The following is a 19922-nucleotide window of genomic DNA, read 5'->3' on the forward strand; positions in this document are numbered from 1 at the left end:
GCATTGATAAATAAAGAACAAGATACTATAAATATTTTATGGAGTTCCTAAAGGCTACATTCACTTTCAGATCCTTCTGCATCAGAAGTAGATTCACTGGGAGCACGTTAGTTCATTCGAGACTTGGTCTGTTCACTTTGTTTAATTATATTCATATAAAATGACAGTAGCTGATTTTTATTATTTTTTTTCCTTAATGCTGTTACAAAAAACCCTACACAACAACTGCAGCCATGATTATAGCAGAGTAAGATGATGTCACACTCACAAAGAGCAGCAAATAATGTTCTCAGCGACAGCTGCTGTGTTTGTTCTAGGCTAGGTTGCTATGTTATAGTGTGTTATGTTTTTTATGCCATGTTGCTGAATAAAGTATAGCTGTGCAAACAGCAGGTGGTTCTGTGGAGGGATTTCAGTGCACAGAGCTGCTGGTTCCTGTGACAGAGATCCCCAGCCAGATGGATATGCCCCTGGCTTGTGCATGCACACATTGGCCACAGCAGAATGAACTTTATGAGCTTTACCCAGTCTGACACTGGCTTCAGAGCTCAGCATTCGTATGAGTCACATAGCCTGCCACAAAATGGTGATTTTATTTGGTATGTTGCTTTGCTACTCAGGTTGTTTTAAGTATCATTTTACTAAATTATGATTACAGTTATTGAAATGAAAACCATTAGGAAGCTAATGAAGGACCTATCCAAATATCCACTACTCGGCATTCCCATGGTTTTACTGAGAATGGCTTGATGTGCCTCTAAGGAGCATAGTACTAGTTAGATTTTGTGTTCAGCAAGGAATATAACACAACCCTTTATTTATATATATGTTTATATATATATATATATGTAAGTGTGTGTGTGTGTGTATACACATATATACATATATACATATATACATATATACATATATACATATATACATACATACATACATACATATATATATATATATATAACACAACAATTTATCCATATCTACAAAGAAATTACTGGTCCAAAAGTGTTTTCATAAAAGAGGACCAAGATATTTTGAGGGTTTTTTTGCTGCTGGGGTTTTTTGTGTGGTTTTTTTAACTAAGTCAACATTATATGCTTTCAGACTGTAGAGTGTCACTTCCAGCCAGAAAGAAATTACTCTACTAAAATTGCTAATTTTAGTAACATTTTGGTTTTATTAGTAGAATTCTTAGCCCTCCAGGTACTTTTAAAGGTTTTCAGCAAAGAACCTTTCAGAGAGTGCAAACAGAAAACTAGAATTATACTATTTTCAAACATCAGTGATTTATTCTGTAACACGGTTTTGCTAAGGAGATTTCCCTCCCTCTTTTTAAGCATCTGTAAAATGAAACAGGTAAGTGGCCATCTTCAGTTTCTGAATAAAACTTCTGCTTTGGAAATGTTAATACATATTGACACTTTTCTCATACAGTCCTGCCAAATATGATGCAAAATTTCATAAAGATCTTTCGTTAAATGAACCAGCTAAATGCTTTCATACTCGAAGGCGTAATTAGACAAAACTTTCCTTTCTGACATTAAAAAAAAAAAAAAAGCATATGAAATAATACATCTTAGTTGACTGCTTACAGTCAGGTTATCCAGCTCTACATTTGTAAAAGTAATAGGATTTAAAGTCCTAATGCTACCCTTAAAAAAAAGAAAAAAATGTTATCTGTGACTGTTAGTTAGTCCATTTGGTGAGATTTACTTCTAGGTTCTGAAGCTTTGTGAAAGGACCAGGATAAAGAGCATGGGTAGCTAAAGCAAGAATATACAGTAAGGAGAACAGAAAAGAAGGTCCAGAGGCAGAGCCCATGGTGTAATCCTAGGAGGGGTGAAAACATCAAACAGCAGCTCTCTGTGCACCCTACTATTGCGCCAGGTATCCCTTTCCTTCAAAATCTGTCATAGCTCCTTCAGACATCCAATCAAGGTTTGAATTTCTTTTCTGCATCACCAAGAAACAAAACATATAGCAAATTAATCTCACTAATGCTGACAGAAAAAAATGTGGATCTGCCTGCCTTCAAACAAGATGCCCAAGAACCGCTGTCGCACCAAGGGTAAATGCATCACTAACGCAAAACCCCTGTCCCACTTACAAACCTCTCAAACCTGTATCTGCTGCTGGGTAACTCTCCAGCCTGTTTGTGCTTGCATTGGTCCCAGTCCTGCATGCACCATACAGTATTTACTATAAGACATGTCAATATAATCTGTTTATTTATTTAGAAAATAAAACCCCAGTTCTCCCCGCAACTTCTCTTGCAACCCTCCAAGCTACAAGAAGGTGTTGTACAGTATGCTTCAGAGGCTATAGCTGGAACAAAAATTAAAATCCATAAAGATCAAAAGGATAACAGCATTGGTCATCAGCAATCCACTTCCACTAGCTCTAAATGATATGCAGATTCATAAATATTAAAAAAAAAAGATAACACCTCTTGTCTGTAAAGCATTTTTGATAAAACTGCCAGCAATATTTCAAGGGTTCATAGGGTTTTTTTACCTGTTCCGCACAGCAGTTGAGGTTCACTATCTGGTGTGAGCTGAGATTTCAGAGAACAGCCAAACTAGTCAGAACCATGATGTTTTGACAACCCTCTAAGTATAAAATGCTTCAGAAATACTAAAAATAAATGTGGATATCATTTATCACAATTGTGAAAACAAAGCAAGGAGCTGAAAACAGAAAAAGTACCATTTAAAGAAAGTAACACATACAAATTTTTTATTCTATTGCCATTATTTCTTAAAGAGAACTGCTGAGTAATCAAAACTGTTGATTATCTTCCAGATCAACTCTAAATTTTCCATGTAATACTTCCTATTCTGTTGGACCAGCTTAGAGAATTAGTAAATATTTGTTTCAACAGTTGCAGCATAAGTCTCTCTAAGCCTTTATCTATGTTAATTATCTTTTTTTTTTTCTCAAAAAGACATTTCAAGCTATCCCTATTTCAAAACAGTGTTTTAGAAAGCCACCAAAAGCAAAGTTTAAAGAATCACTTGATGCCTCCTTTCTTTAACAGTGATATTTCCTTCTGATCACAGAAACGTCCCAATTCACAGTCATCAGGAGTTCCTACTTGACTGATTTCCTGATACTCTCAAGTGTTCAATATCTCCTTGATTTCAGTATTAAATCTCTGGCTTTTTTTCTGATTCCTGCTGAGATGAGAGTGATTACATACTCAATTAAATCTCAGTGTCTGAAGATATAACATTTTATTAAATGGAAAAGTATAGCTACATAAGCTATACATACAAAGATATACACATATGACAAATATGCCACACTTCTTTTTCATGAGAAAATAAGCAGAACATTTAACAGATAAATATTTTTATTCTCCCACATTTTTGGTATGTGCCAACCTGCTTAAGCTATTATTAATGTACATTTTCTTCTTAGCTTACTCTTTAAAAAAAAAAAACAAACCTAAGTGCTCTTTTTAATTCTAATAAGCCACTTGCAAGACCTTCAGAAAGGACAGATTTACTCCTCAAAATACACAGATACAATGAAACATAAACAATTTTCTAGGTGCAAACATGATCTGTGTGCTAACAATATGAGCAATGCTTTTGCACATGGGACTTTGAGCTGCCCTCCAGATATTTAATTTTTTGATCCATCAAGTTTCTATTTTAAAATCTGAAATATACTCTGAGTAAACTATGTTGAAAATTGCACATAATTTTAATGTTTCTGTCACTAATAGTATTTATCAATACATTATTCCCCATGGATAGTTTGCACTTGAATGCATCATTGAGTTGCCTCACTAATAAAGCAGGTTTTATTTCAGAAAACCATAGATTGAATAAAGTATTTACAAAGGTATACATCCAGGTTCTACAACAGAGAAAATTAAACTCCTACATTGGTACAGAAGGTATGCATGATTCCTACAATGTTCCAAACAAAAATTAATCTCCTTTAAAAATATAGCATGTGTTAAATTATATGTCACATACAGAAACGATTTTTTTTTCACAATTACATGATGGGATTACAATGGGATGAGTGCTCCTCAATATCTTCATTGATGACAGACAGTGAGATCAGTGCACTCTCAGCAAGTTTACTGATGACACAAAGCTGAGCAGTGCAGGTGACACAACAGGAAGAGAGGATGTTTTACAGAAGGATTTGGACAATCTTAAGATGCTCACAAAAACCTCACCAAGTTTAACAAGAACAAGTGAAACATTCTGCTCCTGGGTTGCTGCAGTCCCAGACATGAGCCCAGACTGAGGGAAGATGCCATTGACAGCAACCCTGCAGAGAAGGGCTTGGGGGTTCTCATGGATGAAAATATGGCCATTGACCCATCAGTGTGCTCTCACAGCCCAGATGGCCAATGGTATCCTGGGCTGCATCAAAAGTGAACTGACCAGCAGGTTGAGGGAGGCGATTCTTCCACTCTGCTCTGCTTTGGTGGGACCCCACCCAGAGTGCTTCATCCAGCTCAGCACAAGAAAGATGTTGACCCTTTAGAGCAGATGTGGGGGAGGCGAAGATGCTCAGAGGGCTGGAGCACCTCTCCTACAAAGGCAGGCTGAGGGAGCTGGGGCTGGTCAGCCTGGAGAAGGCTTCGAGGAGTTCTTCTTGCAGCCTTTCAGTACTTTAAGGGGACTTATAAAGAAAGATCAGACAAACTTCATTATAGCATTCCAGTACCATAATAGGGCTTATAAAAATGAGGGAGAGGGACTTTTTATATGAGCAGACAGTGTCAGCACTAGGGGCAATGGCTTCAGACTGAAACAGGGCAGCTTAGATGTCAGGAAGAAATTCTCTACTGTGAGGAGAGTGAGGCACTGGAACAGGTTGTCCAGCAAAGTTGTGGTTGCCCATCCCTGGAAGTATTCAAGGTGGGGTTGGATGGAGTTTTGTCAGCCTGGTCTAGGGAAAGGTGCTCCTGTCCAGGGCCAGGGTGCTGGAACCAGATGATCTTTAAGGTTCATTTCAACCCTAAGAATGATTCTATGGAATCATTCAACGAATTAGGAAAAAAAATTATTTTGAGAAAAATACTCCTAGAAAAAGAGAAACATTTATTTTTCTAAGACATGATTTAGGTATGAAGAGAGATACCTGGTTTGTTCCTACAGGGAAAGAAGTATCCCAAACTGTGACTGATTCATTATCCTCCAGGGAAGAAGAGTTTACAATCCATCCAGCACAAACCACTACCCAGTGGAGAGCAGTTTTGTCAGTGGGAAGGCCTATTTATGTCCACACACATACACACCTCTTCTGTTGCCCTTTTAACCGCTATCATTTTGGCACTTTGGGGAATATTTTAGCTGTACTCTACCAGATGGATGTCTTTCTGAGAGCCTAATAAACAAAGACAGATCACTCCATCAGCTCCATAGTGTCCAACATGACATTTTAATGATTCTGATCCTAAATCTTTTTGGTTTATCAATATTATTTCTCTAGTCCATTACATATTGTCATTCTGACTAATTCTTTTTGTGCTCTTACATAGCAGTATATGACTTGGTCCAATCTACAGATTTCTTGAACTTTAGCAAGGATTGTGAAAGGGATTTTTGAAGATTTGTTTATGTTCACTACTATCAAACTTGAAAAAAAACCCCACTTGTTTTTCTTTTTAGTTTCTTTTTTAAATATTAACTGTATAGCTGAATATTATTGCCCTTTGATTATACCTGGATAAAATCATGTAAACTGCACTTCAACTGAATCTTTTTAATTCAATTTTTATGTTTATTGCATAAATATATTCCAATGTTTATGTAGCCACTTTCTACATAGTTCCTATTTAATTAAAAGCATTTTATTACAGCTTCTGTTTAGCTTCCAACATTTTATGAGTCTTTTAAACACAAGAAATTCTACGATCAGGTCATCACATGGCTACAGGTGCGACATGGAAAATCCTGAACTGCCATTGTGGAAGGAGAAGCAGCATGGCAAATTTACTGTTTGTTTCAAATTAAACATTTTTCCAGCCACAAAATGCTGCTTTAGGTCAGTATTCTGTCCAGTATTTACTCATTTGGCAGAATCAGTGACCTCCTAGGCCTTCAATAGCCACAGCAACACGTAATATTTGTCAGTATTAACAAAGAGAAAAAGAATTGTCAAGGACAGAGCTTATATGACCCTCAGGGAATTAAATCCTCCAGTCCTGTTGACGGAAGAAGGCAGTGAGAAGTGTTTATCTTCCTTTCAAATCCACAGCAGACCTTTGTGACACAAGCAGAAAGGTCTGACCCCGACAAGGCAGTCAGGTGAGCTCAGGAGAGCGCTGCCGTCACCTCTTCAGTAACCTGAGCAGCAAAACGAGAACATGCCACAGAGGGATTGCTGAGTGCTGTCCCTGGCCTGAACCTGTCCTCCTTGGCCTGCTCTAAAACTGCACTAACTTCTGTACTCTCTATTATTTAGCCTCTTCTCTGAGAATAATGAATATGAAACTGCTTTTATATGGTCTTGTTTCCCTTCTCCTAAGCCAAGGAAAAAATAGTTCTCCACTGTAGTTTTTCACTCAGCTCACTCGACATAGTTTTGTCATGTGTCCAGGTATTAGCAAAGGTAAGTGCACTTATTACAGTGTTTCATGTGAGGTTTTTTTAAAGAAAGGAATTTAATTTGTCACATACAGAAAGAACATTAAATATCTGGGATACAGTCTAGCGCCTTGTTTCCACAACCCTTTTCCCTAACCCATGAGTAACAAAAAGCATGAGAAGTAAATGACTTTATCAGTCCTGTTGTCTGTTTTTCTGCTGTGTTATTACTAGGTTCTGTTGTTTCAGCTTCCTCACAAAAGTGAGGGCAGAAGATATTCTCCTGACCCATTTGTGCACAGGCCCAATGTCCTCAGCACAAACTCTCAAATCCAAAGGCATGCTACTTGGATGTCTCTGAAAACTTAGGCCTTTTCCTTATGATCCTGTCATAAAACACTGCCAAAAAGACATCATTAGAAACCAAGAGATCTGGAGAAGACATAGCAAATACACTGCCACCTCTGAAAGGTAGCGTAACAGATCTGGAGAAGGTATTATTATTGATAGCTAAAGTCTGAGGACCAACACAGGTGAATCAGTGCCTCAAGCAAGATTCAATTCCACTGATTCCTGCTTGAGAAAAGGTGGTGAAAACATGAAACCCTTTAGAATTTTGCTTTGCCTCTGGAAATTACGTCAATATAGAATACATCTGTAATTGTAATATTGTTTGAAGATAGTTTCTGGTTTTAAGTTTTACATTTACATAGACTGGGAAGATACTTCCCAGTTGCAGATGCAGTCCTTAAAATTTAGCAGGCCAACAAGATGAAAGGATCAGTTCTAGCTATGCATATGCGCCTCTTGATGTCTCCATAAAATTTATCTTTGTTTTAGGCATTGCCTGCTAAGCCCACAGAAAAATTCTCCTGGAGTCTGCTCTCTGTGAAGCTGTGATGTCTGGCTGGGTGGCAGCTAATAGAGCTTTTTGTCTATTCTGGGAACTGCAGAGCTCTCTCTGAAGGAGTAATTTTGTTCCCCTATTGCATTACCATTGGATGTGATATCAGGTTCCTACCACTCATTCATAGGTCCGACAATTCACTGGCTCTCGGGCAATTGTTTCATTTGCAACAGATACTTGATGGCTCTGGCAGGCAGGTATGAGGTAAGTGTTTATATCAGTGGGGAAGTAGCTCTACACAAAAGAGATCAGAGAAAGGTTCATACAATCTACAGTCAAAATAACCCCTAAAGAATTAAGCAAGTCAGAAGCTATTTTGAATGAAGAGGCTGGAAATTGCAATTAGCTCTTTTTAGTTGTCATATGCTGTACAAAGACGGACAAGTTTATTCCCAGCCTATACTCATATTAAAGCTAAAACTCTTCTCAGCAGGTTTAAAAGAACAGTTTCAGTTTTTTTACATGACATTTAATGGGTAACTGCTGTGATTATGCTGCTGAAAGACACTGAAAGGCAAAAGCACAAATCAGAAGCAAACACCCTTTTCAATTAAAAAGAGAAGTTTTACTTACCCCTATGCAGAATGAACTACCCCTAAGTAACTCCATGTTGAACACCCACACGTGGCAGAACAGTTCCAACACTTTCATTTCTGTTTCCATATTTCAAATATGTGTAGTAATGCATAACTAGTAATAATGCATAATTATGGAATAATGAAGTAATTAAGTAATAAACCAGTGTCACTAAGTCTCACACACACCCACGCCAGATTATGACTCTGCCTGTGTACCATAAAAATTGAATAGACTGGCAATGAGTTCACACTGGGGTTTGATTTCCAAATACTTAACACCTTATTTTGAAGTGTTATGGGTCTTCAATTCTCTTAACTGAAAAGGGCCCTTTTGATGCAAAACTGAAATGGAGTCCCTGATTGCAACTGATAATTACTGCCTGAGTGACAATATCTGCCTGAACTCCTGTGTATCCTGCTGTGGCCTTCCACAGCTCTGAATAGCCATGGTGCATTCAAAGCCAAAGAGTGAGGAAGACAGGTTCCTTTCACATCCCTAGGCTTTCTAACAAATCCACAAGGAAGCAGGGCTTCACAAGTTCCTTTTCTACACCCACATGAGCCATAGCCTTCAACATACGTACGTCATCCTACTTCTAACTACTGCCCAAGGTGCCCGTTCAGTTTAGAGCTCCCAAAAATGATCTTTCCACCTTAACAGAGGCACTACAAATTGCCAACAGGGAAAGTGCACAAATGTTTCAGATATGAACCATTAGGATACTGAGCAACAACAGAAAAATGCATTCAATTATTGAGGTCCATAGGAAAGAGGAATATAAAGCTGCCCATGAAATAACATGAAATGTGTCATGAAACAGATTTAATCTATAAGGAAAAGCACTGTGCTGCTGGCTCATTACACCTGGCACTTTCCAGGTTCATTTTTTCTCTGCTCTGTTGATTATGAGAGATCTGTCATTCCATCTTTTTTTTTTTTTTAATAAATATCTGAAGAGGTTAGGATAATTCTAAGGAAAAACAAAACAAAAAACCCAAAATTAAATAATGGTTCTCTTTGTTTTACTGAATAAATTAGCTGTGATTTTTCTTTCATATGTACCTCTTAATTGAAACTGAGTAGTAACTGTTTCTCAGCAAGAGGGTGAAATATTGAGCATAAAAGGAGATAGAGTTCTCCCAGAAACATTCCATATAAATAGCATATAACTAGATTTCTGCTCAATATCTGAATTGTATGTAAATCTCTTCACAAAAGATATTTTCAGGCTAAGGACAACTTAGTTTGACCTGGAGATACTAATTCCAGTAAACATACATACTTGGATTAATTTTTAAATTCATGAATAAGATTTTTTACCAATTTTTAATAACTTTTGTTTATATTTTTAGAAAGAAACTACATAGCAGTAAATCTTACTGCTAAATTATTGAATTAATGTCATATTTTGATTTAAGCAACTATTTTTTCAGGCTCTCTAAGATCTTAAGACCAAAAAAACAGCTGGTTTAGGTCAGACCAAAGGTCAGTCATCACCTATGTGCCTCCAAGGCACATATATGGTCAAATATCATTTCCCTAGGGATATATAAATAAGACAAGAAGGACATGATGAAAGTTTCAGATAGTTTCCACCAGCAAGACATTAAGAGACTTCTCAAGATTGTACAATTGCATACATTTTTAATAGATTTTCTTCTATGAGTTTCAATAGTCACTTTTAATTTACACATTCTGCTGCAAGAAGCTCCACAACTTATTTATATGCTGTATCAAAAGTAACCTCCTTTTGTTTGTCTTGATCTATTTTCCTCTTAATTTAATTAAATGACATTTCAAATGAAAAACCCACCTGCACACTTTATTATGTGTTTAATCAATGACCTTCTCTTCTAAAGGTCCCAGAATATCATTTTATTGACTCAAACCAGAGTGTGGTGCTGAAAACACTTCCTTTTTTTTTTTTTCCCTTAAGATTATCCTGCCTTTCAGGATCCTGCTGATTAACTGGGGAGGAGTTCAGACCGTCTCTTCCTCACAAAGCCAAGACTGGTTATAATGGTGCTGCTTATTTTGTGAAATTGAATCTTGTCAGCACAGAATTGAACTAAAATCATGTCTTCAAATGGCTTTTAACAAATGATCTGACAAGAGAGCTGCATGGAACATGGTGCTGACAAATACCTTTCCAAAATATTATAGGATTGTTACAAATGTTTGCAGTTACTGTGCAGTTGGTGTGAAAGTGCAGACAGATAAACAGGAAAAGATACTGCTGGATGACAAGACACTACTTTTAAAGATGGATTTCTAGAGGCCAGTCAAACCTGCACTGTGGCAATGGCAGAAGAAAAACAGCAAACTATTGCTATATCTTGATTTCAAAACCCACCAAAAAAACCAGAAAAAACTGAGATAAATTTTAAAGAATCTGCATGAAATAAATGAAAATCATTAACTCACAGATTACATGAGTTCATGGAGTTACAGAGAAAAAAGGGGTATGTTTTGGTAATAATTTCAGGAGCAACAGAACCATGGGCTAACCTCTAGCAGCTAACCATTCATGGGCCAGAAACAAATATGTTCCCTAACTTAAGAAATTACTCTCCCCAGAATTTGTGCAACTAACCTATTTATTCAATTTACTTAAATTATGAATATCATTTTGCCATTAGTAACAAACACACCCTGTTCTACTACAGTTTTGTCTCCTTATTGCAGCTACTAGATGATTAGGAAAAAATAAAATGACCACAAAATTTCTAAGTGACTCAAGGACACTTTTAATTTTATGACTAATAACTTATGTAAATTGGCTAAATGAGAGCTGCTGAAGGTTTTTCCACTTCTCTGTTTACATGGCAGATGGTTAAGATTTACTATTAGCATATTAGTGGGAAGCTAGAAAGAAAGAAAATTTAAATAGCTGTTAATCCCCAGAAGGAAGCAATAGCAGCTTTCAAGAGGGTGATTTTTGACAATTTATAAACTGAACTAAAAATTTATAATGCAAATATCGATGGTACTTTCATCTACATTGAGGATGATTTTTATCCGATTCCAAACAGGGAAGGATCTTTAAAATACCAGGTAAAGTAGCATTTCAGCAGGTGAAACCAGACATATCTTTCTGCTCAATTAATGCTACCTATTTTTAGTCTAACACAAGTATTCTTTTTTTAGTTCATTGATTAAATTGAAGAAAAACAAGAAAAACAATTACTGGAAATAATTTATTTGAAAATATTTTACAATATTTAAAAATCAACACTGATATCTACCTGTGCTTCATATCTATTTATTCTGTGAGCTTGTCTATTTTTGGCAGTACAAAGACACTGAAACACATGCACACCAGTCAGAAACTGGCAATCAGTCCTTAAGCAAAACCTAATTGTTGGCATTTTATTACATCAAAAGTGGTTGTGATTTGAGCATATGGGCAGCTTTATATTCCCAAAATTCCTTACTTTTCTGTTCATTGCCAGCCTTTTCCTTGGGGATTTTACATAGTTCATAAACTTGATCTGATATCAGGCTATTGATTCTTAACTGTTTCCCTAGAAGACCTTTTCACCTGTGGCTAATTTTACATACACTGAAGTTCTTTGGACATTTTAAAGCATAATATAATGCTTTTCAAGACAGTTGCCAGAATTTTCTAATAATTGCCTTAGTTCTAACTAAAAATAAACAATTTATGCTTTTTATTAAAGAGTGGGCTACTGAAGGAAATTGGCTAAGGTTCAAAACATGTTGCATAACTACTTTGTATGCTAAAAATCAATTCCATTTCTCCCCCACACACACTGATTTTTTTCCGTCTGTGGAATTCAGTACTTTGTGGGGAAAGAATTATTCTGCCATGGTTAGGCTACTCTAAGACATTTTGGGCAGGATATTAATATTACAGTATATTCATCCATATTATGACTTCCCAAAATGCTTATTTACTGTTCACATAATTAATCTCTTAAACATATTACCCAATTCCCTGTGAGAAATATGTTGAGACAGTGAAAATTAGAATACAGAATTTATGGAATCATGCTCACCAGTAAATAGAACATGAACAGCACCAGCCTTGTAGAGATACCAGAAAATGTTCTCTAAGCCTACCAGGTACCAAGAGACTTTTAGAATATAAACCAAAGATTTTATCCTTAGAGTTCATGCAAGGAAATGTTAATCTAGTAAGACTGAGTAGTACCAGTATGCAAAAATAAAAATGTAATACTGTCACTCACTAATACAAACCAATGTAAGATCCAGTAGTAATATTATTTTCCTTTCAGCCTTTGAAACATTTCAGGAAACCCACTGTAGTTTCTGAACCTTCTGTTTTGGCAGTTCTACTGTTGGTGAGAATAATAGAGGCCATAAGATTAAAATTTAATTGTTAGTCATTCATTAGTCATTCATGTTGATACCTGAAATTACTGGAAATATGTTATTAAAAAAATTCAATAAAACTTTTCAGTCCAAAAGAACAAGAAACTTTAGGAAGTCTAGTAGTCCTACCGAAAAAAATATTTTAATGAAAATAATGTTATAAGTGAAAATATGAGTTTATGTAACATCTTCATTTTCAATGTCATAACATGTCTATAAGCAGGTTTCCATCAGATCTCTGATCTGATCTTAAAATGCCAGAGGTGGTTTTTTGGTGCTTACATTACTTTACAGAAAAATAAAATGATACAAACTAATGAACTTAGAACACGAAATTCTAACCTGATTTTATTGTAACTTAAGAAAAAAATATAATGAAGAGTATTTTGAGACAGAAAGAATGAGAACCTCATATAACTCATAATTTTTCATACATCAGTGAAGGCATAATAATAAAAATCCCCATTCTGTAAAAAAAAAAACAAACCAGTTTTTTTTTTTTTAAAGTGTTTCCATGAATAGAGTGTTAGTGGACTTATTATTTAATGAGACAAACATTTTCTGCAGGCAATTACTATAGAAAAATTAAGTTGCTAATTAAGATTACCCATTGTCCTTTTTTCCCCCTGTTTCCTGCTAATTTAATTTTCATATGTATTTATTATAAACAGTATTTAGCATTCTCAAATATATTTTAAAAGTATTTTTTAAAAATCAGTAGATATATTGCTGCTCTTCCATAAAAAAGGAAATCTGGAAGCCTGGTAAACACACCTGTTCATTAGAAATATATATCATTGCCAAATGCCAACTGATTACTTTCAAAAAGTAGAGTCAGTCTCCATGCAGGCTTTCAGCATGAAAAGATACAAGCAGTGAGGTAACACAGAATACCCCCCCACCAGTATGGATTCCAACAATGTAGAGATTAATATACTCATGAATCATTCTTAGGGAAGTGTTATTCATATTTAGGAAATTTAATTGATTTTATTCCCATCTTGCATATGACCGGGTAAAAACTTTTAATAGTCACTGCAAGATTTCATATTTTTGTAAGAGATATTATTAAACTAGTAAATGCCCATAGTAAAAGGAATTCCATCTTGCCCTTGAGTATTAATAGCTTTTGCTAATTTCCAAAGTAATTTTTCACAACTTATTTCTGGGCTAAAAAAGAGGGAGGGAGTTCTCTAAGTAAGGAGTGCTCCATTAGTAAAATGCACCCTTTATGTGCCTAAAGAGTATCAACAACTGAAATATTTCCCTGAGCATTTGGGAGTCACAGCAACTCTCTCTCAAGTGTTGCCTAGTTTACTAGAACTAGTAAACAAGTTCTTCTTTTTGCTTCAGTTTTCCCTGAGAACAAAATGAAACTTGCATAAAATAACAGAAAATATAAAGAAGATATAAAATCTTGGTGTATTCTCTATGTCACTACTATACATGTCCACTTAGCACAAGCAGAGATTATGGTGAAAGACAATATTATGTCCTCAACTTTTGATTATTTAGTTTGTAATATTTTTATTCTTTGTGGGCCTTCTACATGACTGATCAGACAGTTTATGTGAAAAGTAAGGTGCTTTAACCTCTTGAATGCTCAAGTTTTTTCAGGTCCTTCAGCCCCTCTTGGTCCTTCCCAGCCTTCTCCAATTATCAAAGTTCTGATCATATTAATTAAAAATTGCATGTATTCTCTGCACTTCAAATGGGCAGTGGGTTACCTGAGATCACTAAACAATTTCTCTAGAAGGCGAGCAGTGTCTCAGAGGGGATTGTTGGGGCAGGGATGTCTGGACCTACCAATGGACAAACAAATCAACAGGAGGAGCCTTTGTGAAAGCTGGGTAATGTCTACTGAGAGAAATCTTTAAAGTGGGCATCATTGAAAGTGTTGGATAAAAACAATGAGCTGAAGCTTAAGGTTAGGGGTGAGTTTAAGATTTGACCAAGTTTTAGGAGAGACAGAAAGGTTAGAGCTGCAGTTGAAGTGGGGCTAGAAGGGGGATGCTAAAGGGCTGTGATCTGTAACATCTTTTCTCAGGAGAGTGCTTAGTTCTAGGGCTAAGGTTCAGAAAGACATAAGGCCTAGGGCTGCACTGGACAGGGGCTTCCAAATGAAGTGGTGAGCTGAACAGAGCTATCTTCCCTCACAACCTTGTCGCCTGGACCAAAGCTGTGACTATTGACTAATGCTTAGCCAAGGCCCTAGGTTTAGGACTAGGGATAAAGTTAGAATGGAGCCAAAGCCTAGACCTGGAGCAGAAAATGGAATTGGACAGAAGTAGCCAAGGGAAGAAGTGGGCAACAAAATATTGTCTGCCTTGAGAACCTTTTCATGTGGATGGCTAGTTCTCAGGTTATAGCTCTCCTGAAGACTCAGGATTTGGGTGAGGGTCGGGGCTGAGAGAAACAAAGTGTTATAAATGCAAAGGCAATTTTGGGATAAAATCAAAGAGAAATTTATTAATAAACAATAATAAGTGAAACAGCGATAAAAACCCACAATAAAAAGATCAGCGCAGCGCTGGGTGGACAGGGGTCTACACCAGAGGTATAGGTCTCCCAAATCCACGTCTGAGCGTCCTCAGGATTGGGGTTTTATAGGATTTTTAAGTCCTCAGGCCAAAATTCCAAGCAGGTTCCATTCACCAAGTGTCCTTGATTGTCCAGTGAATGGATTTCCTGGCATAGAATAATGACATTAACTAGTGTCCGGACAGAATCTCCTCATATGTAAAGGAGATTCTGTATGTGTTGCAATGTTAGGTTTTTCATGGCAGGGTGGTGGAATCCGGGCTGGTGCCGATGGGTATCTCGGCCGGGCTTTCCCTTTTGTCTCTCCTGATTGCCTTTTCAACACCGAGATGTTCAGGTCTGGCGAAGTCTTTCTTTTTGAGCTTGTCTTTTTCACCGATCAGTTTCTTTTCCCACTGAAATCTGCAGGGCGTTGCTTGGGTCCAGAGGTAGATAATTTCCCGAGCCAGCTCCATTGTCCTTCTGATGGTCCGTGTCCTGTCTGTTTGTTCGAGTTGATGGGCCGGCCTGAGTTCGTTATCTGGGCGTTGCTGGCAATCAGCGACTTTTTTGGAGAAAAGCCCCGTCCTGCTCTGAGGAGAGGCTTTTATACATTTTATATTTTTATGTCCTTGCAAAACACATTTGTCCTGTTGATATACTTCGAATTTTTAATACAACAATAATTTATTACAGTAAGCATGGAATTAAAGCTCTTTCAGCAGAGTTTGAAAGGCATTGCCAAAAGGAAGAGTTGTTTGAAAAAAAGATTTTTCCCCTGAGAAGAATTTCCTGATTGTTGGTGGGCCACATACAGTACTCACTTGACGCTCATGGTTAGCTTCAGTGATAAGAGCTTAGAGACAAAGCCTTGGAATGGTGCTGTAAAGAAAATGAAAACCAGAAAAATGAACTGATGGAGTGGTGGACTGGAAGTCTTATTCTGAAATACATTTTCTAGTAATACTAAACATTTAAAGGAAAGATTATTTTAACTGCCTTTTCTCATTGTGCTTCTTTATGCTTGATCTGGGAAATGAGCTTGTTGTCAGAAATGCTTCCAGATCAATTGAGCTGAAACATATTTGCATGCAAAACTTCATTCTGCTAGTTATGCTCATCTGGCTTAGCATACAATATACCAAAAGCAAGACAGCATGCAATTGGAACACACACACAAAAAAAAAAAACCTTAAGTAACAAAGACGTATTGAACTAGGCATCATTTGTCGGAGTTATGGGCAAATAGTTTCACAAAGCTTAGAAAAATTGCCAGCTTAGAAAAATTGACAAATGTGAAAATAGAAAAAAGACACCTCGCCAAATGCATGACACAATGAATTATTCTCACAGTTATTTCAGCGGTTGGTGCAAGTGGGAAATAAAAAAAGCAGTGCTCACAAAACAACGCTGAACTAAATCAAGAGCTAACCACAAATTCTGTATGGTGGCACCCGAGCAGCTACAAGAACTTGTGTACATTCCACAACTTTGCAATGCAAGCTGCTGCTGAAGGAATTAATGTATTTACAGTGAGCTGTATTTTGATAAAACAATCTCCTTGCTTTCAGAGGGAGACAACACTCTCTGAATGGGTGCTCTGTTATAGGCAAGTTAGGCATTACAACCATTAAAGCAATGAAGGCAGCTTGCATGATATGGACCAGCTGCTACCCAGTCTGCCAGGTTCTGGCTCCTTATATAGAGTGTTTGGAAAGATGTAGTTGTGATGTTTATGGTAGACACTAGGCAGTGGACACATTGCAAATGTATGGACTGGAAATTCTCTACATGTGCAAATGGTCATGCTCGGGAAGGTGGGACATGGCTGCTCTGACCTGCCTTCAGTAGTTTTGCTAGGTAGAACTTTCTGATTTTCAGAGCAGTGTCCATCCTACACTCAGTATTTGTGTCCAGGGATTTGGTCAAAACCTGAGGAGCATCAGCATATGAATAGAGGCAATCCAAGAGTCATTCTGTGACATGAAGTTTGGTCCTCTGCAGCAAGAAATAATCTTAATATGAACCTGGTGAATTTTTGAACAACAAAGCAGGTAAATTCTTTCTACTGAAAAAAAGCCACAACATATATGCCATTTCTGCTTTTCGTTCACTCTTAGCTTTGCTGTTTTCATTCCAGCAGACAAGACATCTGTTTGTATAAATGTCTCACTAGTTAAAGACTACAACAGACCTACCATCTTACTTGTGAATTTTCAGTAACAGCTGTTTCTGAAAAATGCCATTTAGTTTGTGACAAAGTTCTGGCATTTTTGCCTTTAAAAATTTACAACAAATATCATGTGCTCCCCTAAAAAGAAGAACTTAAATCAGCAGGGTCTAATTTAATGTAAACAGTCACCCAAAAACCTAGAAACAAAAAAAAAGCCACAAGTCTGTGTTGGGAAGTTTGAAATAGCTGTTTCTGCTTTGTGAGCTGCAAACATTTCTGAGTCCTGCTACAGCCCAAGTGTATGAATAATTTAAGATTAAAACACAACAGGCTCCCTGAACCACACCCAGACATCAACAGTTACTCTGAGCCATCCTGACAACACCCACAGCTTGATGCTCTATTTAGTCAGCATGACTCCTGGGTCACCTATGTGGGTGGTGGCTGAGTGATTCAGACAAGGCATCATCTAGGACTGCCAAAAACTGACTGTTCATTGTTGATACCCAGACATGAACTCAGAACCAAGAGATTTCAAGGACAGCTTCCAAGAAAACAGGTTTTACAGTAGCAGAACAAAAGGTACCTCATGTAAATCTGTAAATGTGTGACACAAATAATGAAGAATAATGAGTTACAAATAAAGCATAAAAAATTATATATGAAACAAATATATCTTTTGTTTGTACCTGAAGATAAGTGATCACAAGATAATTCTGCATTAGAAATCACTAACAAATGGACATCTCGCTAGAGAGGAAGTCCACATTTGGTTACCTTTCCCAAAGAAAATAGTCAGGATTTTCAAAACATCTGGATAGGAACCTGCAAATGCAGACCAGTTCAGGAAAAGAAAAGGAGCCCACCTCAGAGTGTAACTACTTACTTAGTACTTTTTCAGCTGTTATAAACCTATATTTTGGAATGAGAAAACAGATAGACATTGACCTGCAGTCAAACTTACTTTCCCAGACATGCCCCTTGGAAGTCTCATCTATTTTTCCCTGTTTGTGTTTCTCACTTGTGCATCACCTTGTTTTTCTGTTTACAAGTTGTTTTTTTCTGTTTCCTTAGGCCACATTAATTAAAGATAAAACCCAGGGAGTTACGATTCTCTTATATTAGAAGTCCATACAAATTTCAGATCATTCTACTGAGTTTTACAGTATCTAAAACATGGATGTCAAAGCCAAGGTTACAAACCAATACCTGCTGCACAGACAGTGAAGGAGCACCTACTGCTGCTATGGGTATTTATCATCAGCACCCTAGGCAGACTCTCTTTTAGACAGCGAACACTATTTTACTGCACAGTGAAGGAGATTTGGGCTTTACTCCTGTAATAAATCACAACTAATTATGCTAATACGTAGGGCATGAAATTAGCTGCTCATCTCTTGCCTGTGACATCTATTAATCTGTATGTTAGCTTATTATTTGCATTCTGATGTTTACAAAGAGACAGATTTTCACTACAGTAGTATTGAACAGCTGTTCCTTAATTCCCAAAGTCAAATCCTCCAAACTATTTTACCAAAAGAGATTTTGGTGTCCCCTGCAACTCCTGTAGAATGTGTCAGCAGGTATCCCAGCCCAGGCAAGAGGTTTAGTGGGTCAATGTTTAAACAGATCAAAATCACACAGTATAGGTACTGTATGGGTAAAGTAACTCTTCCTCAAGACTTAGTGAACAACTCACTATCAGCTCAGAGCAAGCAACTCATTCTTGCTCTCCAACAAACCTACATTTCTCAACGTTGATCTTCCCATGAGTGTTACACTTTATTACACTTTTAAGATTCACTTTCATAAGTGACAAAAATTCCACAGCATGCACTGTCATCAAAAGCGCTTGCACAATGGCACCACCTCTCCCAGGTATCTTACCAGATATCTCTTATTAGATTACGTTCCCAGAATTCACACTATAAAACAATTAGACCAAACTAATAAGCAATTTTAGAGCTGGTAGCATGCCAGTTACTAATGTATCTAAATTCTGCAGTAGTTATTGATGCTTTGAATGTCAAAAATTCACATTTATATAATGTCCTGGAAAATATTCAAGCTCCCTGAAAGGACTGTAACAGTGATGGCTGTAAATCAGCCATTTCTACACCTCCTGCAGCTGTGCCTCTGATTCCTCACTGCTTGATGACAGCTGAAGTCTGAGAGAAGACAAGGGGCACGGGCAGAGGTGTCTTACCAGTCAGACACACTGCAGGATGAAAACAAGGGGAAAAAAAGCCTCCTGCTAAGGGCCACTGTTAAAAAACATGAAAACCTTATCCACATGCTACGTATAATCTACAGCACAAGTGTGTGTTTTAAGACAGGGATATCATGATTAATCCCATATACTTTGAGCCAGCAAATGAATCAAGAATTCACTTCTGAAAAGCATTTTAGACTTTCTGTAGACTAAAAGCTTCTGAGATCCTGCTTGTACTTGCAATGTCTGAGGTATTTCAGGACAGCAGCAGCAAAATATGGGCAGCAGGTGTGGCTGGGGAGAGGCCAGGGGCTGGCCTGTGCTGGACACAGCTGGTTCCAGATGGTTCCAGCTGGCTCCAAAGGGCCCACTGCAGCACACAGCTCAGCCACTCTGATGGCCAAGCTGGTGGCTCCTCAGGAAGGAGTTCCATGGCATGGTGGATAATCTCTGCAGCCCATGGAGACCCCACATTGGAGCAGAGGAAGAGCACGAGGGAAGAGTGGCAGAGAGGAACCGCTGTCCTCTTGGCAACGCTGACAGCCCTTACCCGTGTCGCTTGCTGCCTCACCGAAAGGAATGTGGCCTGTAGTGGGAGAGTTGTCTGCAGTGAAGGAATGG

This window comes from Poecile atricapillus, chromosome 4, assembly GCF_030490865.1.
Source record: "Poecile atricapillus isolate bPoeAtr1 chromosome 4, bPoeAtr1.hap1, whole genome shotgun sequence".
NCBI classification, from domain to species: Eukaryota; Metazoa; Chordata; class Aves; order Passeriformes; family Paridae; genus Poecile; species Poecile atricapillus.